This window comes from Rhipicephalus microplus, chromosome 8 (genome assembly GCF_043290135.1).
Source record: "Rhipicephalus microplus isolate Deutch F79 chromosome 8, USDA_Rmic, whole genome shotgun sequence".
Taxonomy (NCBI): Eukaryota; Metazoa; Arthropoda; class Arachnida; order Ixodida; family Ixodidae; genus Rhipicephalus; species Rhipicephalus microplus.
In genome coordinates this window covers 88,473,770-88,498,716 of record NC_134707.1, presented here as the reverse complement: position 1 = coordinate 88,498,716, position 24,947 = coordinate 88,473,770, and the positions used below count along the sequence as shown (strand labels likewise).

At 48.5% G+C, this 24,947-nt stretch overlaps 1 protein-coding gene across 5 annotated transcripts in view; it reads right to left on the bottom strand.

The window, feature by feature from the left end:
* Nucleotides 1-24,947, bottom strand: part of MESR3 (misexpression suppressor of ras 3) — a 242,402-nt gene that overhangs the window by 30,658 nt on the left and 186,797 nt on the right. The window contains exon 1 of one of the 5 annotated variants that reach the window (XM_037415946.2): nucleotides 18,525-18,662. The exons of the other annotated variants lie outside the window; for them this stretch is intronic. The gene's annotated coding sequence lies outside the window, so the exon portion shown is untranslated. Of the gene's footprint in view, nucleotides 1-18,524; nucleotides 18,663-24,947 lie in introns of those variants that run through there. 5 annotated transcript variants of the gene reach the window in all.

The following is a 24,947-nucleotide window of genomic DNA, read 5'->3' as shown; positions in this document are numbered from 1 at the left end:
GGTGTTAAAGTGCGACTTACTTGGGTCGATGGCTAAATTGGTTAACGTGGTTGTGAAATGGGGTGTTAAATTGCGACTTACTTGGGTCGATGGCTAAATTGGTTAACGTGGTTGTAGGAGGGGGTGTTAAATGAGTGAACACGTACACACGTATGCGAAAGGGCGGCGCTGGTCGAAGGGACGTCGATCATTGTGTTTGTGGATTCGTTGGAATTCATTTCACCGTGACCTTGGACGTCGACGCGCCGTACAAACCAACCGACGAGCGGCAACTGAGCGAGCGAGCGCCGACCTTGAGTATATATACAGCTCGACGGCGCATGCACTGTCAGCTGTTGAATGTTCTCGAAGCGCGACGCCACATGCGCGTCCACTGGAGAATCAGGAGAATTGTAGATGTCGAACGCGGTGTGTAGAGGAGGAAGGGTGCACAGATGGTGGAGGAGTGAAGCGCGCGCGGTGTGTAGAGGAGGAAGGGATGCACAGATGGTGGAAGAGTGGGCGACGGCGCATGCGCGCGCGTCAGCTGTCGAATGTTCGAGAAGCGGCGCGGACGGCGCACTACAAGGCGCGAGTATAAGATGCTCCGCATCTAAAAAGGGAGACGCAGTGTTGTCTGGGTAATGCATCGGTGTGAAACACAGCATGTCGCATTTCGCGCCGGTTGCCGTCGGGCTGCGCCGACGGACGCTGGTCGCACCTGGCTTCAGACTATGCAGTGGTCATGTTTTGCTAACGTAGCGCCGCCGTGCTCAGCGTTTGTGCGTGACAACGCTACATTGGAGTATATTGGGCCCTTCATGATGCGCTCACGGTCGTTTTGCTAGCTCTACATATACCGAATTCGGTGTTACGTGACGTCAATGGATGACGAAATACATGACTGGTGCAAACATGATAATATTGACACGCAAGTCATGTAAAAACATGAAAACATACCACGCTCATCGCGTGCTCACGGCTGTTTTGCTAGCTCCACATATACTAAATTGGGTATAACGTTACGTGAATAGATGACGGAGGTAACCGATATATATAAACATGATAATCATGACAGGGAAGTCATGTATGGCATCATTTACCTCCACCTCGTAACGTTGTGCTGATTTTAAAGTGGCATATTAACATTTCTCATTCTTGCTTCGCATAACATCGATTGTCACTGTACGTGGAATCTGCCTTTTTTTTTTTTTGCGCTTCAGCTGTTTAAGATTGGTAATGAAGACGCGCGCCCTGGGTAAGCAGTAATGAACGCCCGGATCGGGCCCGGGCCAAGGCCGAAAAGTCAGGCCGTGCAGTGCTCTGATTAGAATACCGAGCTGCTGTCATCATCATTCTAATCATTTAGCTTATCCTAAGGCGATGTTTAGAAAAATGAATTGGTTAACGATTCAGAGTACTTGTGTGTTAAGAAGTGATTAACGATTTAGAGTACTTAGTAGTCTACTATGGGAGAGCTGAAAGATCAGAAAGTAACTGTTGAATCAAGAATAATAGTAGTTGACAACAGCGCCAGCGTTTGTCGTATCTCTTCCCTGCGGTCTGTGCTGGTTGGCACTGAAGTTTTCAACTGAAAATTCATGCACCGATTAGGCCTAACTGATCAGTTCATGAAACGCCGATTTTACATTCACTCTATAGGACAAACACCTCTTTCGACGATCTCAAATCTACTCAGTGTTGCGAGAGCACATTTCATTTCACGCCTGCAAATGTATGAACTTCCGACACTTCACCTCAGCCTCTGTCGTCGTCCGCAGCAGTAAGCTATATACAAAGGCGAGTAGCCTTCCTGCCCGAACTCTCAGTCCAATACTCGGCAGTCCAGGAGGCCTGCGAACGTGCCGAGGGCCACGGTCTTCCAGTCCCGGCGTGGACGCGGCCAGCAATTGCGGCGGACACCTCTTAGGGGGGCGTCTGACCAGTTCTCCAGGACCAAATAAAGTTCGTTTCACTTCACTTCCTTCCTGCAACCTTCCGATTTCGATAACCCAGTCCACGTTTCCAATCCCCGAGTCACTCGTGATCACCTCATCACAACGAATTCGCATCGATGCGTGAAGGCCGAACCCCATAAGCGCGGGAATTCACGCGACAGCGACAACATGAGCGACGAAACAGGGCGCCCGTCCGTGCGACGTTTCGCCCGGTCGTTGTCGCGCGATCGCTCGCTTTTTTGTTTTTTCCAGATTCGGAAAGCGTCACCCATCACCCGGAAGTGCTGTGCTCAAACAGCCAATAGCGGAGCACCGGAACATGACCTACATCAGTGACGTAATACTGATGGGCGCCATTTTCTTGTCGATGCGCACCAAAAACGACGTTCGTCAACATATATATGGGCAACGACGGCGGGCCAACTCTGACATCATTGAACGCGAACGTGCGTGCAGAAGACTACAAGCCCCTCGTTGTTTGTGACGCTGCTTGGCAGCCCGTAACAGCAGTGATGAAATCAAAACATATACTGCAAGACAATGATAAACATTTCATGCACCGTAATGCAAAAAAACAGTGTATTTACATTGCATACAGCTGACAATGTGTGCCTTCCGGTGCGAGTAAACGCCCCCAGGCCAGCAACAGTGCACGCGCAGATTACTCGCCGAATCAGTCGCGAGAATGTGGTTTGGCCATGCGAGTGACCACTTGCGCGAAAACGATCTGTATGACGATAGTATGACGACAAAAAGGACACAAAGGACACTTGTCTGTTTGTCGTCGTTCTGTTCTCGCGCTTTAACTATCGCCATGTCATACCAACTAGCCCAAGCTGCCACACGCGATCTGTATATGTCGCGTCGCTCGTGCATCGCACCACCTATAGTCTCGCTTCCCAACTTCCAGGTCACACTCAGCGCCCTGCACTATTATTGCTTCGCATCACATGGTGATTCCCACGAATTTGAAGCACGCAGCAAGACTACCGCTATACCATTGTGGAAGCCCTGATAACTATTCCAGGAATACAAAAAAAAAAACAGTCAACAGTCTTTGGCGCAACAAGTCCCACTACCGTCCCTGCATGAAAAGCATCTATAGCGGACGCCTTCATATTTACAGGGATAGGTCCGTTACTTCTTCAAGCCGAGCAGGGGCAGTGATCATTCCGGAGAAATCCCCCATGATAAGATTCCCGGCATCGCATCTGACACCATCGACGGCTGCAGAACTCGCCGCCATCCATGCTGCTTAAGAGTTCGTAGATTGAACACAGGCATGGTCAGTCTTCTCGGATTCCAAAGCAGCCCTCCAGTGCATCACATCACCGCATCGCCATGGACCAAATGAACCATTAGTCCCTGAAAGAAGCCCGCTTCGTCAACTCGCTATAGAAAAGAAGCATATCATCAGTGGATATCAGGCCATTGTTGTTTTTCTACGGAAATGACCCCATAGACGAAGCAGCCCGATCTGCTCATGATGCCGTCCCCATTAGCTATACCAATATCAAGAAAGGACGCTGCTACAAGGCTTCATTCACTCGCACAGGAACTGACACTCGCACAGTACAGCTCGACGGAATTTACCAACACCCGCCTCCACAGCTTAAACCCGTATATATATACAGCTCCATCTTCCGTCGGAAATAATCAGAACTGAGGAGACACTCTCGTTCCGCCTGCGGATCGGAATGGCCTTTTACGAATGTTTATTCGTTCAGAATCGGAATGGTCAGCAGCCCGAATTGCGACAACTGTTGCTGCGAGGAGACAACCGATCATCTTCTCTGTGAGTGTTCTAGCTCCAGTGTGCCAAGAAAAGATTTTTACAGAAGTGCCAGATAGACTTGCCAATCGCCCATTGTCGGAGGAAAGGGCCGAGACCGTCCTTGGCGAGCATTGAGAGCGTTGTTGCGCTTCTGGCGGGAAACTGGTCTCAAAAGACAGAATTCGAAGCAGTGCCACCTATCCTACTGTTAATTCTCTTTTTTTTTTCTCAACATCGCTTGTACGTGGCCTTTTATTCCCCAGCACAGGGTAGTCAGCCGGTCTGAGAACTGGCTAACCTTCCTGTCTATCCTTTCCTTCTCCTCCTCAATACCGGTTACCTGTCTGACGGTTACATACACCCAGTTACCCGTCCTACACACCGCGTGGACAGCCAAAGTCCTCCGCAGGAGTGCGAGTCAGTGACCAAGCCCCAAAATGCGTACAAAAGAACACCTACAAAACCTGAGCAAGCGTCGACCAATATAAGTCACCATCGATACAGAACAGCGATGAACGACCAATATATGCAACGCGGGCACGTCACTGAGCAGTCATTAACGCCCGTTCGAGAAACAGTTAGGCTTAAGTAGTTACCGTCAATCAATTAACAAAAAAGATGGCGCGATGCAATGAAACGAAAAAAAAAACAATGGCGATGTGGGTGAGGTTGTTTTAGGTTCACGATAAACGAACTATCCGTGGGCGCGCATTACCGACTCTAGGGCACGGCGAGACGCTGTTAACCTCTTAACGAGACGGCGAAGCGCCACCTATAGTGCGCCTTAAGGAGCATTAACAAGAACCGGTTGACTCTTCGGGCCAGCACAGAAGCATCGCCTGGAACCACCGTTTTGTTTCGTGGAAAGAGTGAGCGCTAGTCAAGAGGTGCCGGTGAGTACATATAGGGAGTCGAGCGACCCGGTTATAGCTTAAGGCGCGCTATGATCTGCATATTATATCGGCCACTGCCACGCCGGCCGAGCGCACAGTGACCGTGACGCCCGCTCACCACACGCAGGCATGCAGTACAGGCCTCTGTCCCGCACCGCCCTTTTCAAAAGACTTGATATGACCAAGAAGCGGGCAGGCATGCGTGGAGAAGGAGCGTTTATACGAACAACACATGCGATAAGTATACAGTACCGTGCTGCGCAACCAGAAGTAGAATGAGACGGGACAGAGTATATCATCGATCTCCGGTCATGGAGTTTTCGAGATACGGCAGTATCCGCGTTTTCCATTTTCCTGTACTATACCCTCTAGTGTTCTGGTTTGACTCTGGCAGAGACCGGATACAGCAGACATCGCCAGAACGAAAGGCTCCGAGATCTAAGGGTAATTCGCGACTTTTCCGCTAGAGGGAAGGGTATTCGTGCCATGGAATCGTGAAAAAGACAAACACCGTGAGCAAATACGGTGTGGTATTGCAGTACCGCTCCTCCTTTCTCGCTCGTTGTTCTTATCAAGTATCTCCCAGTTCACAGTGACAATGAACCCCTCGAACGACAGGCGTCTGTCTGGTTAGCAATGAAGAGAGGCCTACAGGAAGCAATGACGTGTCGACCACAGGGCAATTTTTGAAACCGCTTGTGCGGAGTTGGGTTGCCTTTGCTGGAATCGTACTCTTGTTTCACACATCATGTGCAACGTTGCGGAAGCTAGCGAGACTACTTGCAGTCGATGCATTCGCAACAAAAAGTTGTTCTATGTTCTTACCAGCAAAATTTTAATTTTTCTTTCGTTATTAGGGCGAGAAGTAATTGAGGACATTATGTGCCTTACTAACAAAAACGCCGTTGAACGTATGTTATTATGTGGCTGCATAGCTTAGTTTTCACGTGACGTCACATACAGGCTATCTACTCTGGGTACGTCACAATGGCGGCCACCTGGAGTTTCAGTGTCAATGCAGGATAGGACACCACGGGGCTTTTCGGTACCCGCGTTCTCTTGTGCTCACCCCGATTTCTCCTGTTCGCCAGTCACGCCATAGGGGAGCACAAACAAACGCGAGGGTGCACCAGCACTAATCAGATTTAACGCGAGCGACCAACAAAGGCGCGGAGTCACACGTTTTGTTGGCCGAACTTCTTGCATAGCTTCCACAGCGTTGCACTTGATGTATGAAACGGAGTATAGGAGCGGCAAACGCCCAAGCAAGACAGGAGGAACGGTACCCTAATACCATATTGTAAGATATCATCGCAATTCCGCGATTTGCTAATTGACGAGTATAGAGCCAGAATACACAGCCTAGCTAATAGGGGTAGAATAAATCGGTCCCAGCAGTGCATTTATTGTGGTTTTCCCGCATAGTTACAACACCCCAGAGAGGATTAGCCGCGCCCAGGGAGCACGTTAGTAAGGTGCGCAAAAGATACACACTTGAGCGTGTCGATGTCTTCTGCGCATGTATCGTCTTCCTGGTATCTCTGGAACCACACCCTCTCGCGCCACCGTAGAGTCTTTGAGGCGAACAATATGTAAGAGCCCACGAAAGTGACGTCTTCCATAGATAGCCGATTGTACACGCAGGCCTGAAACGCCGCTTCGTTCCACGCCAGCAGCAGCGCAGTTCAGTCAATGGTTATCAATTATCGATGAGGTAACACCTACCCAGTGGGCTGAAGAACACAGCCTCTCCCTCGGTCTCGCGCAGTCCTGCAGACTTGACAGTGAGTCAGTCTCTGACCCACCCTAGGACCGTTCACTGCGTTACAGCCGCGGTGCCGAGAGAGCAAAAAATTGGGAAAAGAGCGGGGCCGTACCGGTCAAGGCTTCGCGTAGGAAGCACAGGTGACGCATGTTGCGCAGCAACATGGCTTCCACCCACGGAGACAAGGTCCACGCACCCGCTGGGCGTTACGTCACAAGCGACGCCTCAGCTTCTCCGAGTGCATGTCGAGATGTGAGCGGCTCTAGCAGACGACACGACGACGTGTTTCGTCTGCTTCGCGTGCGTGTAACATCACGTGACGTTCGCCTAAAGCTCCCAGCACCCGTCACTGCAGGAGTTGCGAAGTTATATAAGCGCCCGTCGCTCTTTGGGCAAGTGCTTTCGCCGTTGGTGCAACGCAGTCCCTCCCCCCTCCTATTCAAGGGGCGTGCAGCCGGTCACGACAAGCCACAGGTGCCGTGACCCCGACGTGGAGCGAGAATGTTCGACGCCCTCTGCCACAAGAAACGTCTTTGTCGGAGATGGTGAGCGGGCTGCCCAGGGCACATCCGAGCCTGGTCTGCAGGGCTGCCTTCAGTGCTGGGGTGGTATATATATTATTGCGCTCCCTTAAAGAGTCTACCATTCTAAAAGAAGTGTTTGTGGGCCCAATTGGTGCATATTGACAAGAAGCGCAAGAAAAAAAAAAAAACGCAGCGCGCGAGAAATCCCTTGTATGCTTTTACAGTGTGTTGCACTTTTTCTTGCACTTTGTAATTCTCGTCAATGTGCAATTGAAACTGTTGATGTTCAACGTCCCAAAACCACGGTATGGCTATGAGGGACGCCCTAGTACAGGAATCCGTTAATTTCAACCACCTGGTGTTCTTTAACGCGCATTTAAAGGGACGCTAAGGAGCAAGACGATTTCTCGCGTATTAGTAAAGTACATTTTCGCAATCACGAAAACGCCACTCTTACCGCGACACGGCGCTCGGTAAGCAAGGAAACGCGCGGAAACAAAAATGCTGGTGGAGACGCCACCGTGAGATTCCCGCACCATACACCATGACGTATAGTAAATTTCGAAGCTGCCTACTGGGTTTTACATTGCCTATACTCGACAAAAATGACGTACGTTGTCATCTGTGGGTGCCGTAGATCGTAGCGTACAAAGTCGGAAACAAGTGTCGGAAACTTTCATCGAGTCAATGTCATAAAATTACAGAAAAATACATTTTGAAATTCGTTACGTCACGCGCAGATATTTCAGCGCAAAATTCAAAAACAAAACTTCAACCTTGATTTTCTCCGCTAATAATAAATTTACGACAGTGAAACTTGCAGCGTTACAGTTCAAAGAGTGCAAATAATCAATATAAACCGAGTGATTGCTCCTTTTTAGTGTCCCTTTAAATGTAAGTACAGCGGCAACTATTTGCTCCATCGAAAATGCAGCCGGCATTTGATCGCCACCTTAGGGTCAGCTATCGACCACCGTAATCCCTAGGCCACCGTGGCGGGTTAACAAATTCTGCAGGACTTCACTCCTGCTTAGAAAAATGATTAAGGCGACAGTGTTAGATGACTTATCAAACATGAAAATTGACCGTCGGCGGCGTCAATACGGGCGATGCAGGAAACAAAACAACAACAAAAAAAAAAAACAAATCGGGTGAGAACGTCCCAATATGACGTCACACAACGCGATGTCAGTTGATGACGTCACTAAACGACAATGGTTTGGCCAAAGCGGGACCAATCCCGGAGTCACTGCAAAGCCACGTGTCAAGGTGAAGAAAGCTTCGAATTCCTCCGATCTCGGAGTCAGTGCAAGACGACGTTCTGTGCCGAAAGCTATCGGTGAGGATCAACGCAATCGACTGAGAATAAGATGGCGGTGAGTCTACGAGTCACCTTGGGCGAATGTATAGGAGTCCTGGCGACTTTCTCATTCATTCATTCTGGTCAGTTGACTTATGGCTGCAGTAAACAGGATCACGTGCTTGGTGAAAAACAAACAAACAAAAAAAGAAAGTTCAGCTCTATGAGGTAACGTCAACACAGAGCGTGGAAGCAAACTTTGCGGAAAATCCAGCTACAGATTGGAAGAAGCCAAGACGGCAAAATTCGACACGTTATTGCAGAAACAAAACGACATGTCCCGCGAAGAAAGAAGGACCAGTTATGCAAGTTTTGCGGACTCTCCTAGGCCCGCAACGGCTTGCAGCGCGGCAACCAATCGGGATTAAGGCAACTTCGACACTATCCATTCAAGCGTGAACAACCGCGTAGCGAGAGACTTTCCTTCGATGCAGTATAGACAACCACCAACAAGCTACTGATGGCTGTCCAAGGCATGCCTGTACAGGCCGCCTGATAGCTATACGCGTCGGGTAGGCCCACTTAATTTCGTAACGGGAAGTCGTGTACGGCCTCCGGGCGACGCGTCGGGCGCGAAAAGCGACGCGACGGCAGACATGACAGGCGCGTCACGATGAGCTCGATTGCATCGACGAAAACCGCGTAAGAGGTGTGATGCGCTTCCCGTTGCACAACGCGGTTCCGCTGCTTGCTGGCTCGGAGGAAAACGCGTTTTTGCATTACCAAACACTTACTCTGTGATTGGAAACAGCAGCAACAAAAATATTGACGGGAACGTGATGCAAACCAGCGTGACTTGTCGATTTCTAGTCCATGACGGTTGCGCGTTCCATCGAAGAAATACCGCTATTGGCGATTCGCGTTTCACTGCCGTGTTTCGCCGGCAGTAAGTCATTATCAGTATACCACGTTACATGCACGGGTGATTGGCCCCTTGATTCGTGTGTATAAGCAGTGAGTAGCCGGTGCTGCCTACGTACGCCTTATAAGCCCCCCCCCCCCCCCCCCCATTTCTCTATCATTGTTTTTCAACGCATTTTTCAGTTCTCAACGACATGCTGTCCATGAATTAAATCGTCTCAGGAAAGACTTGTGAAGTAACGCGAGCCTATTTATAGGAACGCTGGTAATGCAACGAAAGATGCTGGAATGCGCTTATACGGTTGGGAGAACAGTGTCCCGTTTAAAACTGTGTCCCATTTTCTTTTTAAATTTTATCTTTCGTAGCATACCGTAGGCGCATCGCCAAGCCAACGAAGAAAGTTGGGGTTGTCAAGTTGGCGCCGCGGATATATGGCTGTCATGCCATTACTACCGTATAGTATATACATTTAAATAAAATAGAATGCACTGCGCATAGGGGAAGGCACGACGACCACTGTCATCAGGAAACTGCAGGAACTGCATACGACTCTCCCCCTAAGCTAGGGTATTAGAGCAACGAAAATAGTTTACGACTGTTCCACTGAATAACAAGACACTTTTTCCGAAGAGCACGCGGAAATTCTCTATTTATTGGACAAATGCTGCAGCTTGACAGCGAGCGACGGCTATGCGCTGACTGGATAGTTGACTGTACTATCTGTCCAAAACAACCTACTTGTAATAATGCTGCAGGCATGTTGGCCTTATCACGTGACAAAGGTCGTTAGAGAGCAAAAATGCAAAACGTTGCGAAGCTGCTCACGAGACATGAACGGCCGATAAGTGCGCGACCCGTACAACAGCCGCGCAGATGACGAGTTTCTGCTTTTCATTGCGCACAGGCTCGCTTTTTTCCTTTGTCATTCCTGTAACACACTAACGCACAATCCGCGCACAAAACCACGCACGGAGAGAAGCTAATCACGGTTTCGCTGCAAGAGCGGAGCAATGAATGCGATAGCAACAAATTGAAAAAGTTACACGAAGTACGCCGAACAGCCAACCCACTTTGTATTTTGTTTCGCGAAACTCCAGAGACCACTGATTAAAGCAGAGGCGGCCGCTCCAGGAAGCGACACGCTCTTCGTGCGCTAAAGGCTCGACCCCACGTATGCGTCACAGAGCGTCAGTGCGAGGCTCTTTAACGCGACGCCGCGCCCTTCTAGTGGGCGCGTGGATGCACGAAGCCGCGCTTTCTCTCTCTATATGGGAGAGGGATCGACGCTGCGTCGCAAACACGCGTCGACGGATACGTGGGGTCAGGCCTTTACGTAGTCTCGACAGAAAGCGGTGAGATCACGCGCGCCACACGTACGCACTGCACAGCGGGCCATCCATATATGTCTGCCGAGACGGCGCGCGCGCCAGATATGCCACTTACGTTCAGTCACCGTGGCACGGTTTAAGTCTCGATGGCCGAAAGTTTGGAATAAGATTTGATGCTTGTTGTGAAACATAACTGCAAGCCTGCAAGCACACAAAAAATAATCATAGTCTGTGACTGTACGACCTTTAAGCCTGTCGCGCATCCTTGTGCAGTTTATGCGGCTCGAACAAAAAAAATCTCTGTTGAATTTACAGTGCTACGGCTCCGCTGACGACACGCGGTTGCAAGAAGATTTCCCTGTATGCTTCCATCATCGTCAGAGTATGTCTAAGACGGAAATGTTCTGTTGAGTGTTATTGACGTTTGTGGCAATAAATTTTTTCTAAACATGCTTCCATTTGAGTAGCTGAACTTTTGAACACGTGGGACGTCTTTCAGCTCTCCCATAGCACACTACCAAGTACTGTAAATCGTTAACCACTTCTTGTAAACACATTCGGCTTTGGCGGTGCTGCTACCCTTTCACCCATTTGGCTAAGAGGGACGGCTTTTGCTCTCCCATAGTAGAGTACCAAGTACTCCTAATGACCACGACTTTGCCAGTGCAAGTCACTCCGTTTTGTCAATAGCGGGACAGCTTATGGCTCTTTCATAGTAGAGTGCATATTTCATTCTAAAAGGACAGGCCATACGAGAAGTTCGGCTAACGGTTTCACGACATATATTTTGGCGGTTGGGTTTGCTAAGCAACGAAGAAAGTCGTTTAGTTTGTACCCGCCTAAGATGTGGAGTTCAGAGGTGTGGTTAGGGCACTCATTTGCAACTTTGCGCAGTCACGGTTCAAGCGGATGTAGACACCCAGAGGTGTGCGGTTACAGCAGCCTTTGGTAACTCTGTTTTCGCCGTGTTCCAGGAAAACAAACATTTTCTGCATCTTTCTCATAAACTTCATTGATATGCGATAGCAACTAACTAACTGGGACGTCACACGCCTGAAAGGCAAAAGGCTCGAAAATTAAAGCGCGCAGCTCAAGCAGTAAGGATGATGCGCGAACTAATTGACAACTGTCGCAGTTACTTCGACTAGCCCTCTATATACTTTGGCTGATCTATAGCCATGCAGCAGCTAACTCATATCGCAAACGCGGCCACTGACAACGACGGCAAGAAGAACAGGCCGAGACAGGTGTGCGCGGGATCTGAATGGCCCTAGCCGGGCTCGGATAGGTCCACGTCTTCTCATCTCGGACCTAGGCAGGGCGTATACTATTCAGAGTATGAATGTTCAATCGAGACGGAACGTCCAATGAGACTGAATGTCCAAGCGACACGGAACATTTAAGCGAGACTGGACGTCCACTGTTGGACATTCCGTCTCGTCAGACATTAAGCCTTGTTGGGCATTCAGGGCGCGCAAGCACTCGGTTATCCTACTGCCTCTGTTCCACTCCGGTAAAAAGGAGGAGACCCGCCGCATCCACACTAGTGGCGATATCAATCGATCGATAGCATTAGATTTATTGGTAACTGTAGTTTGCGTGCACTCCGACAGCACAAAGGAAGAGCGGCTGTGATTCGCCGGCCTCCTCGCATTCCGGTTCTGCTCCACTAGCCTACCTCGGTAAAAAGTGCAAACAAAAAATCACCTTCATTCTGAAGTGTGATAGAGGCACCACCCCTACAACTGACGTTAGACGATCAACACCAGAAACCACGACCAACCACTCTCAGTCGCTTTCTCTTTGGCAGTTTTTTTTTCTTTCTTTCTAGGGGACGTAAGAAACTTCGGGCGCGGGAAGGGGCTTTCGTTTTTGTACGTCGGGCCGGGCCGGGCGGGCTAGGAGCCGTATAGCGTCTCGGACTCAACATGCGACGCAATAACGCTACCTCTAGCGCAAAGATCGCGGGTTCAATCGTCACCGGCGGCGAGTCGACATTGATCGCCTCAGCAGACTTCCGAATCCCAACGTATAATGAAAATTATAACCCTAACATCGACAAACAGTAGCGTGCTCGACAGAAGCGTACAGCCATCCCCAGAAACACTTTACAGTGGAGGGGGCCAACAATTGGAAAACATTTCAAACTGGAAGTCAGAGAAATGTCTATAGTGGCAGAAGCTGAGAAGTCGGTCTGAATCGATTTTCTGGCCTGCTATACTTAGCGTCAGGCAAGAAGACAAGGTGGAAAAGATAGGAAAGAGAGGGTGATGATGATGAGGGAGGTGGCGATTAAGCAAGACCTTGGATTAAGTCGCTTGTCGAGTTCGGTCTATCATCAAAACTTGGTCAGCGATTTCAGAATATCACGCTGATGACGAGGTGGTGGTCCCAACAGTTTTTCCTTTAGGGGCGAAGCCCCTTAAGGCGTGGGTCTGTACATCCTCCGTTGTACGTAGCGACTGGTGGCACGTACCCGCTCTAGAGCGGGTATGTGTCACAGGGGATGCGAGACGGGAGATGGCGGTACTCGGAGTGTTCACTAGATGGACGCACGGACGGACGGACAGACAGACTAGCAGACAGACGGGCGGATGGATAGACGCGCGGACGTACGGACGGAAGGGAGCACGAACAGACAGACAGACAGGCAGATGGATGGACGGACTCACGGACAGACGCATGGATGGACGCAGGAATGGTGGCGCGGACGGACGGAAGCACGAACGGGCTGACGGACGCTTCGCCCCACTCATCATCACCATCCACTCCGCGGATATGCTGCGATTTTTTTTTTTTCGGGAACTTGCCGCTGGGTACTTATCATCGAGATGGTGGCCATCGAATTTTTTCGCGCGATATATGTTGGGGACATACTCACAAGATATGTTCAGCTGTCTCAGGGCCTCACAATGCGGGCTGTCTGCACGACCGATAAGGTATAGGTAACAACGAGTAAACGCCACACCTATTCGTAAGCAGTGCAATAAGCTTGTACTGCGCCTTTTCATGGTTGGTGGTAATCTAACATGCATATATGGGTCGAGTTCAAAAAGAAGGCGATGATGGTGACTTGATAAGGACCAATGTGCTGCCGTAGTTACTCGGAGGAGCCAGAAAAGTGGCCTTCGTTAAGGTATCAGCAGATTCCGGGACACTGCGGCTATATGGCAACGAGCAAGCCGATACGGAGGCAAAGGTGGCTCAAGAATTAAAATTAAGGTTTATCCACACTTGAAGGAGAGCACACGTCATGTTCCCGACATGCTATAAAAGTTTTTGCCCATGCATGGTGCGAAGGAAGTCCTACACTATAACATCTGAGCTGAGGTTGCTCAAAAGAATCCCTCACACCCGAGACCCACGGAAATGACCAAAACGCACACGTTGGTGCAGTGGGAGACGCGACTGCCAGCCCTGACCGACCAGCAAACGCCAGGTTGAGCGGGCGGCTATGGTCAGTGAGCCACCCTCGACTAAGGATCCTCCCGTTTGAATCAACCGATGTTTCATTAAAGCTTTCCTGCTCTGTTTCATGTCCCCATTCATTGTCGCTTAACACCACACTTAATATAATGCTATGAGAAACAACAAATACCCCCCCCCCCCCTTCTAAGCTTCATCATTCTCTAGGCTTCATCTATATCGTCGTGTAAAAAAAAAGGAAGAGTCCCTCATCTATTCCTCTCCTTTCATTTACGACATACGTGTTGAGTGTCCTTCAGCGGAGATAAATTTCACACACGTAATTAAAAAAAAAACTAGATATAGTTATGATAACGCAAACGGATTTTGCAGGCTAGAAAGTCACGCTGAAATTTTACACGTTTTCTTCCCCCTCCCCCCTCTCGCGCAACTTCTTTTCGTCATCTCCTTTGAAGCGTGAATCATCAGCGTTGTAAAACACGAAAGAAACGATCCAACGCATCGGCGTAATCAACAAGAAAAAAATAGTACTAAGAAAGTAAGAACAGAAAACAAAAAAAAAAAAACGTTCAAGCGCCAGGTCGGGTTTACATCGTTTCAGAGAGAAGAGAGAGAGAGAGAGAGAGAGAGAGAAAACGCTTGAGAAAGTACTCGTCCGTGTTCGCCGTCAGACTTCGATTCGGCGTGCAACTGAAAACCCGGAAGAAGACGAAACTAAAGTGCCCGGATGGAGATTTGGAAAAAAAAAACAACGCCAAGGTTTCAGCGCTTCATTTTCTCACGCTGAGCGTGAGACGTCACGAAGGGGTGAGAAGAAAAAAAAAAAAGAATGGATGCTCGTGCAAACCGCGTACATGTAGTGTATATGGGAACGGCGCAAACAAAACTTCCGCCTTCGAAGTTGCCACGGCAGGCGAAATCGGGTGGTTTGTGGAAGAATACCTGGCAGAAGGAGCTGCAGATCGGCGTTAACACCGCTGTCGCGTTGAGCACAGCTGTTGATTCGCAGTCGAGCCTCATCAGTCTCGATTGCTCAACACAGTAATGAGGATAACTTTTTTTTTTTTACATTTTCGAAAATACTATGGAGCCGCAAAATTACTCTTTTGGAGCAGCCATGAGTATTTTCGGAGCGGAAAAAAATTTTAGCTTGAAGCAGCCATTTTTGTTTTATAAACAAATACGAAATGCGCCATACACCAATTAGAGCTCGAAGCACCGCTGAAGCATCTCGTAAATATTCATATTTATTACAAAATATGTTTCAGTCAACAATCAAACAATCAATTTAAAGAAGCAAACAACTTAAAAGATGGCTAATTGTCAGAACTGTGCGGTGAAACTAGCTATATACAATTAAAATACGAGTATTTGTAGCAAATATCAAGTCAAAGCGGTAAAGATGAGCAACACATTTTAGATGTAACCGCAGCGTTTGCGAAATAAGCAGTTGATAATAGGCATGACATAAAAGCGATCCTGCTCATTTTCACAATTCACCACATTAGAAGCTGCAAGTCTAGTTGACAAACAAAGCAAAAAGCGAAAATCTGCCAAATGAGTTCTTAATATGTCTGTTCTTGTCGCACAAATGTGATCAGAGCCGATAATGCTGCACACTAGAAGCACACTGGGATGATGGTACACATTCTTTTCAATTTTTTTGGGACTTATCAGTAGGTAAAAGAGTGAAAGTTAGTCATTCTCATTCTGTCAATGCCATTTCGGAGCAGGTTTAAACCAATCAGTAACAAAATGTGCTGTTTGGAGCAGCACGGGAGAGCATTTCTCTTTTGGAGCAGCTCAGAGCGATTGGAGCAGCATTTCGATCACTGTCAACAGCGATAGGCCGGCCTCGGCAGCTTCCGCAAATAAATAAATCACGAATGTACTGACACTGTGTGACAATGGTAATATACACCGGTCACACTGAGCGTAAACAACTAATAAAACTAGATTGATATGTGGGGTTTAACGACCCAAAACCACCACGCGATTATGAGAGACGCCGTAATGGAGGACTCCGGAAATTTTGACCACCTGGCGTTCCTTAACGTGCTCCCAAATCTGAGCACACGGGCCTACAACATTATCGCATCGATCAAAAATGCAAACTAATAAAACTAGCAGTTCCGCGTACGAATACAGTACAACCGATCAGCGAAGCTTTTTTAGAAATGGGACTCGAACGGCCATGCGCCTGGTCTCGCTGCTGGCTTTCATGAGAGTGGTGGTGGTAGTGGTTAGAATGAAGAGGAAAAAGGCACCTAATTTCTGTCTGCCTTCAGGCGACACGGCGCAGTGCCTTATAGGGGTGGGGGGAAGGAGGGATAAAAAGAATAGAAGGAAAATACACGAAGAAGAAGACAGGCAGCAAGCAGCGCAAAAAAACCATGAGAGTGATAGAATGGGGAGCGGATACGGAGAGCGTTTGCTCCACTCGGAGGCGGGAATGCCTCAGCGGGTGAGCGTGCGGAGCGCGCTGCGCTGCGCGAGCCATCTGCCGGGAGAGCGCGCACCTGTTTTGCTCGGCGCGCTTGCCCGGCGCAGGCAGCTTCGACGACGAAAGCGGGTTGCAGATCTAACGAGATTCAGTCCTAATAAAAACTGTTCGAGTTTTGCGTCCCAAAACTACGATATCATTGTGAAGGACAACGTAGTGGAGGGCTCCTGAAATTTCAACAACCCAGTGCTGTTTGACATGCACTTTCATCGCACAGTATATACACGGACTTACAGAAGTACGCCTCTGTAGAAACTCGGCCCCTGCGGTCGACATCGAACCCAGGATCTTCGGTTCAACAAACGAGCACCGTATCTGCTGTTCCAATGGGGTGGAGGTAAAGTTACCTTCATCTCGACACTTAAAGCGTCCGAACTACTCCACCAACAAGAGAAAACGCGAAAGTCGCGTTACACCATCTGCGTTGTGAACCGCTATGACCTTTGTGATATGGAGTTAGCTGCTAGTACTAAGAACTATAGGCTCCGGGTTCGATTGCATGCCGTGTCGGCTGCATTCAGATTAAGGCGAAATGTATTACTGCTAGAGTCTTTAAGCTTACGCTCGAAAGAATGGATGGACGGCAAGTCGGACGGAGAAGGTGGAAGGATACGATATGCGTCAGCCAATTGTTTGGCCATGTGGCTATTTTGACTTAGGCAAAAAAGACCGCTGGGCGGGTTGGTCTTTACTTATGACCGAAGACAAAAATTTCTGCAATTAAAGACTTGTATACGCACGCACACGGATGTATTGATTGATTGATTGATTGATTGATTTGTGCGGTTTAACGTCCCAAAACCACCATATGATTATGAGAGACGTCGTAGTGGAGGGTTCCGGGGTTTTAGACCACCTGGGGTTCTTTAACGTGCACCCAAATCTGAGTACACAGGCCTAAACATTTCCGGCTCCATGGGAAATGCAGCCGCCACAGCCGGGATTCGATACCGCGACCTCCGGGTCAGCAGCCGAGTACCTTAGCCACTAGACTACCGTGGCGGGGCACACACGGATGCACACACAGAGACAGGGAGAGAAAGATATCTTTTTAACATGACTTATAAGACTCCGAGTGCATGGAATAACCGAACACCAAAGTTACTCAACCTTCACTGTCTTCATTTGCTAAAGAAATCTGTTAATCACTGTACAATCTGCAATATGATCGTGTTCATAATCGCATATCTTTTTTGTTTACCATTCTCTTATTTATGTGGCTGATGGGGTAGTATACATGCTGTATTTGTATACGCAATAGCAAAAAGAATTTGTTTGCACAACCAATGTATTTGTTCGTTTGTTGTAAACACTATATGCTACCCTTCGTTGCTTTACAGCCAGAATTTTTACCACGATACGATGCATTTCCACTCCGATAAAATCCGCTATGGGAATCGCAATACATGAAAATGATAAAAAAATAAAACAAAACATATCACACGAGCAGTCGACACCGCTAGTTTCAAATATCGGCGAAAAGCGACGATATCAGCGATACAAACATCAGCGTCACCATTGACCGCACGGAAAAGACTGATTGCGCATTTGCATTTGCAAGCAAACAGCATATCAGACGGCCTTCGCGCACGAGTGAGCTATTTGAGCTAGCTCATCACGTAAGACATCGCGTCACGTCCCACCTGTACTAGGCGCTACCATGTCCATTACGCGATATTTAATTTTTAAAAGACTAACCCCCGTATTCACAAACGCTCTTCGACTCGACTTTCACTCTTCAGTTAACATAGCTGAGCACTGCGCCACCACTCGGCTGAAAATGACGCTGCGCTACTCAAGAATCGCAGCAGACTATCGCTGATGTGCAGTGACTTGCCGTACCTAGAGATGGCACTCCCATCGGCTTTCTCGAGTGAAGGCGAAGCGTTGAGCGAAGGGACGTTCTAGAATACGTTGGTAAGACTATTTTACCTAAGACATATAGGCGCCGCTATCATGGCCTGTTAAGTCGATGTTGTCTTGTTTTTTTTTGTTTATTTAATAAGGCCACGAGACACCGTATGCACCAACTCGACTGTTTTCACGCGAATGCGTCTACCGTAACGCGGTTCGTTTAGCTGTTTGCAAAACACGAATCACGGTGGCACTGATAACCCCCCTCCCGTAAGATAGTCCATACAAACGCACATACCTGTGCAAGGCGGCATTCGTTCACGGTCACGGACGGCAACCCACGGTGACGTAGTATAGCGCAACGCCAGTACAGAACGAGCGATGAGCGACGCCAAGCGTGCCGCAAAGGCGCCGGCTGTGCGGAACGGAGCCGGTGGTCGAGAGCGTTCTCACGCCAAGCCGCGGTTACCGCGCCGCCTCGGTGCGCTCACTACAATAACCACGACGACGGCTCCTCGCATTACCGCCCAGTGGTGGATAAGAAGAACAGCAGCGCCGGCAACGGACGACGAACGAGAAGAAAAAGCAAAGGAGCGGCTGCAGCGCGCGCGCACGACGCCGCAGCTCCCGGTGGTTCGATGAGTCGAACGGAGTGGGCATCGCACCGCCCGCACATCTGCAGGAGCGGCGAGGTGAGACCAAGCTCGACGTGTCACGATCACCAGTGGGAGCGTGCCTCACTCAGTTTTACGCGCTGTTACCTCGATGTAATCGCCAATAAAATGTTTATTGACAGCTTGCGCGTGACGTCATGAGCGCGAAACACGGTTCCAACATGGAGGTTTAGATGACCTTAAAACTGAAAATCACGCGGAAGTTAACCGGCTTCACAGTGATAACGACATTGCTGGTACGTTAACGGGTCACTCTGACTGAATGAATAACGAAGGAACCAGCATGCGATTTACGGAGAACGGTAACGTGATGTCACAAAGTCCACGTCCCATGAATCCGACCATGTTGACGCTCCAACGCGGCTGTCTTAGGGACGTCAGTGCAAGCCATCACACAATTCTGCAGTTCTTTCACAGTGAGCCTATGCAAAGTTCGCAGTAGCGTTTGCAGCGACTGCACATTCGTCACACGGTACACCCTTTTCGGGTGCACGTTATTCACAATCCAAACAATGCTCGCGCTACCAAACCTACTTTAATTCTGCCCACTACTTCTAGGTAAGCGTACTTTAGTTCTGGCTTGAGCCCCATCGTATGTGCATGTATGCGTATTTTCATAGCCAGCGAGAACGACAGCTGCACGCTGCTGTAGGCGTCCACCACCCCTCGGCGATGCCGCTAATATCCTGAAGACATCGAAGTATATGCCACAACGGTGGACAGCTTCAGTAGCACCCTGGCTATCGCCAAAAATTTGAACTACACTTTGTAAAATCCAAACAGTGTTCAGCGAAAACAAGTGGCCATCCGCGATGTCTCCTTTTTTGTTTCTTTTGCTTTTTACACTTTCTCAGCAATCAAGTGATCCATGAGAGAGTGTAAGCTGGAGAATCCACAGCTGCTACCGTTCCAGGGCACGGACGGACGCGAGTATGAGACATTAAAGGTTTTCGCCTTGAAATACGAGGAACACTGCAGGAGCGAGCCTGCGGGACCTGTTGACCGGTGCTTTGGCGCCGCAATCACTTAAACCTGGCACCAAACGTGGGATGCAGTATCATACGCATCTTAGAGAAACACTAGAAAGAAAAAAAAAACTCCCAAGCATTTCCCCGAGGGTGAACATGGTTAAGTGCGAATACACGGGGTGATGCTATGAGGGGTATTTATTAATTCGCACTAATATATTTATTAATCATACTATGGTGCCTTTATGGTGTAATGGTTCCTGGGAATCGCAATTTGATCACACGGGGGACTTTACGTTAACTCACTGGCGAATGCTAACGGATTTTAACTTTACTCCCCCTCACGACCCGCTCTCGACGGGAGACTGAGAGAGAAGGCGGGCGCGCGAGAGAGAGGGGTGCGCGCGCAGCTGCAGTGAGCGAGGAGAGCGGAGGAGCGAGCGAAGGGGCAGGGGGTATAAGGCGCGTTACTGACACCGATATCAGCGTCGCGTCCGTGGCTTATTCGGTAGAGCGTCGCGCTGCGGCCCGCCAAGTCCTCTTTCTTTTAAAGATAGAGAGAAGATTGCGGACGCCGCCGACGGCGGTGGATGGTTTGGGGTCGCTTATAAAGTGTATTCACACTTAAAACAATTTCTTTCACTCGGTAAATTACTCTTTCGCGATTACAAAGCCACCACGCTCGCTGCCAGATGACGTCTGGCAAGAGAGAAAACGCACAATATGAAAATACTAGTGACGACGACACCTTGAAATTTCAGCACCAAACGTCATAACGACATATGTTTTGACGGCACCTACGATAGGTCCTACGTAGCCCAGTTTTCGCAAATTTCATCGAGCCAATGTCGCCAAAATAAGCAGACTACTTTTTGAAATGCGTGATTCCACAAATGACGATTCCGGCGCAAAATTATAAAATGAAATTCTGACCTCGATTTTATACTTGGTGAATAAACCTATGACGGTGAAATTAACGGCGCTCGAATTTCCAGAGTACTATTTATCAATCTAAATACATTTGTTGTTTTAAATTACTGTCGCTTTAACAGTACAGCACAGCATTGCCAGGGCGTTGCAAATAACTGTCCGCAATAACTGCGCTACGAAAAATCCGGAGGCAGCCTAAATCCTTGACTTGGGTACTTGGTAGCGGCACTCGCACGACGTCGATCGCGTTCCCTGGTGTATTCCTTGGGTTAACTGTGTTACGCACGCTATTTAGGCGGATCACAGAGGCCACAAAGAAAGAGAAGCGTGGTTCAGATTGGCTCCTCCAGCTGGCGCTACGATCGCAGCTGCTCACAAGAAAGCCATCTCCCCTTTCAGTCAGCTCATTCACTTACGTTTGCGACAATTGCCCTTATCTTCAGTGAACTCAATATCATATGTATTCAATATAACTCCAAACTTTTACCAGAGCAAAAAATTTTGTACCAGCATGTAATAGCGAAGGTGTTAAAACTGGCACGGTAAAACATCCGTTAACAAAAACTCCTACTGCACCGTTGCCATAGCAAGCACCACAGCTTCCACCAAGCACGCTGGTTCCAATCGCCACCGGCGTTGCGCTTTCCGTGCTGCACAGAACGACGAGCTGAGGATGAGCAAGCCTACACAGTTTTTCAAACGCGCTCAAGCGCCGCCATCTTGGACTGATAACGTTGCAGTTTAGTATTCGTATGAAATAAAGAAACCGTGCTACGGTGAACTCACACGCACGAAATCGCTTTGCCGGCTCATTCAACGTTTCATGACCACGGTGACTTCATATTGTGGCATAGATAATCTACAAAACAAACGCTTATCAGTCGAAGATGGCAACGCCCATGAGTCGAAAAGAAAATCGTCCCTTCCAATATTCGGAAAATTAGAAGTGTTCGGAAAACAGAAGGCATAGAGCCAGTACTAAACAGAGGTGGTACGCAGCGCCACCACGCCGTTTGTGTCCGTATCACGGTACACCGTGGTCCGTATTCATGTCCTCCGCAGACGCGTATACCTCCCACGCTTCCGAAAGTACATCGCACGCGGACGAGTTCGCGTGTCTGTCTGGCATCGCCGGTCGGTTTTCACCGCCTGAAACCCGATAGACGGCCGCTGCCGACAAAGACAACGGCTCCGGAACGGCTACGATTACACGCAGTCACCGGGAAACAGGCGCCGGCATGGGGAACACTAAAGGGTAGAAGAAAAAAAAAAAAGCCCAGGAGTGCCACCACAATAACGTGACGTCACTTCCGGAATCAAAAAAGCGCGTGGAGGAGACGTTAACGCGTATCAGATGCGCGGATCGGCGCGTCGCCATCGGCGTCGTGCTACCGTGTCCGGCACATTGGGCGCCACGTCATGACGCAATTGTGGCAGTGTTGCCAAATGTCGGAGAGCAAAAATAGCTCGATTGCAGCTAACAAGTCGGTAGAGATATCTAAAAAAAATTCATCAAAAAGCAAAAATAGTAGCTAAACTAGTTTTTCGGACGTTTTTAGACATAACTAGAAAAAAAATGTACGAATGAAGAGAAAAGTGTTCCTACTTTGATTCCAATAATTTAGGGCAGGCGTAGTTTTAGCAAAGCGTCAAGGCTTGCGCGCCCCTCAAAGAGGATCTGGGAATGTGTCAGAACTCTGTAAACATCACGGGTGTGGGAATATTTGAAAATTTTGAATAAGAAATCGAACAACGCATAATGGAACATCCAATTTTTTCCCCCAAATATTTATCGAATAACCAGCACTGAGGAAGAGACCCCAGTGGAAAAACGCGTTGAAAGAGCGACGATCACTTTCGTTGCTTTAATTAGTGAATTGTCAAGGCGCCTGTATTCCAAGGTGCATGCAAGATGTGTGCAGGCCAGGCGACACCAAGCTTACAGAGAAGAGATTCTTGAATTGCAGGAGAGTGAAGGGTTGGGTTAAGTGACGCAGTAACAGTCTCTCAGGCGAGGACTTCACAACCGCGACACCTGAGGGAGAAGGGGGGGGGGAAAGGTAGGGGAAAGATTAGACAGGATTGAGAGGCATCGGTGTTCGGGGGGAGGGGGGTAGTATAACAGAGGACTGGCAGCTTCATACACTGACACAGACATTGAAGTTTCTCGCCGCCAGGTTGAGTCGGCGTGGTCTAGAGGCGGTCGGCCAGTAGCGCAACCTCAATGAAGTTGAGGACGGAGCCTCCGAGATGAAGAGGCGTTATAGGATAAGGGCGCACGCATCCGAGCAAGAGAAGCAAAGACGGATTGAGACAGTTTTCAGCACACGGTCGTATAGTTTCGGATTCAATGAAGCGTAGGAAGGTGCCGGACCCGGTGTATTTTTTTTTTCAATTGAAAACACAGCCATAAGCACCAAGTTTCCACGAAAAGAAAACGCCAGCAAAGCTAGATCACGTGTTTTTTTTTTTTCAGAGTGGGTATACTGTGCCGGTTTCGCGAGAGTCGCAACACGTACACGACCTGCTCTCGGCGAAGGAGGAACGTGTTTACTGCTGCCAATAGCGGAAGAGAAGTTTCAAGGCGAAGTGATGTACCCCGAAAAACTTCCGGTCACCTCATTTACCAGCTCCTAAATTCGAAACTGAAAGCACGTTCGTAAGTTTTCTTCAAGTGTAAGGAAATTCTCTTTTTAGTTTTTTTAGATAAAAGAAACGTGCCTAAAGTTCAAAAAAATTTCTTACAATTGTTATATGCCTCAAAAGAACATTTACTTGAATATATTTTGCCAAACAAGAGAAAGAAAGCGTAGGAAATGAGCGGGCTAAATTTCTAAAGCTCTTCTTGCGCACCGATGTTATTAGGGCACATCGGAGGACCAAACCGGATGCCATCAAGGGTCTGTGTTTGTAAACAGTGAAAGGGTCGGTACAGGCGTACAATGTTGTCGCACAGTTCTCGACATTTCCATTTTCTCCAAAGCGACACGAACCGCTGACGAGCGTGTTGCGGGGCCAGATAGCGGCAACCAGGAACGTCAAGCGACGAAGCCCGAGGGAGCGAGCGAACACCGTAGCTATATACTTAGCCGCACCCGTAAAAACGTCAGGCACCGCGCGGCGTCTCCCCGGACGTGCACCGATAACAAGGGCGCCACCCTTGGATCGAGCATGTATACACACAGCGCTGATCCCCGACGGCCGTGTAATAGGGAGGCGAGGCCCTTACGAAGTGTGATCGGTGTGTGACACAAGCAGCAGCGCAGACTCAAAGAAGTGAACAGCATTCTGTACATGGCCGTTCAAGTGCGAAACCGTGTGCGACAGCGCGAAGCAGTACGTGCAGCACGTTAGATAACACACACACACACACACATATATATATATATATATATATATATATATATATATATATATATATATATATATATATATATATATATATATATATATATATATATATATATATATATATATATATATATATATATATATAGTTCTTTCTCAAGCATGCAATGGCTCATTAGACTCCTGTAATCGCTTCATAGTTAATGATGCGCGCACAGAGTGGGCGAGTTACAGCCTTAGATTCTTTGGTAAAGTTAAATCTGTAAAGGACCCTTTCTTATTGTTCGGATTATCATTATTAACGAGATAAGTTGAACGTGGAAAAATTATTCTTACGTCCGTCAGGTGTAGCCCCATCCTTTTCTCACAAACTCACTTCCGAAATTGCTCCAACACGGTGGTCGCATTGGCGTAAGCAGGGGACTGGAGCTCACCTCAGCGGGCGGGCCACATGCTGTCACACAATTCGAGAATAAGGTTCTTCAACAGAGAACAAGGTTGGATACGGAAGCGGGGTATAGGTGGGGAGTGCTACCCAAAATGTCACCAAAACAATCCCTTTGAAAAAGAACGTATATACAGCACATCTCATAAATGAATATTTTCTGACGGGGATTTGTCATCAGGATTTCCAGATACATATCGATACTGATTTCCAGAACGCCTAAAATCTAGACCCCGACTTTTGAGATATATACAGATTTAGTTCTACGGTCGGTTGCGTTTCGGCGCTTCGGGGAAGAAGAAAAAAAAAAGTCACAGCATATTTACGAGGTGAATGATGACGAGTAGGGCGAAGTG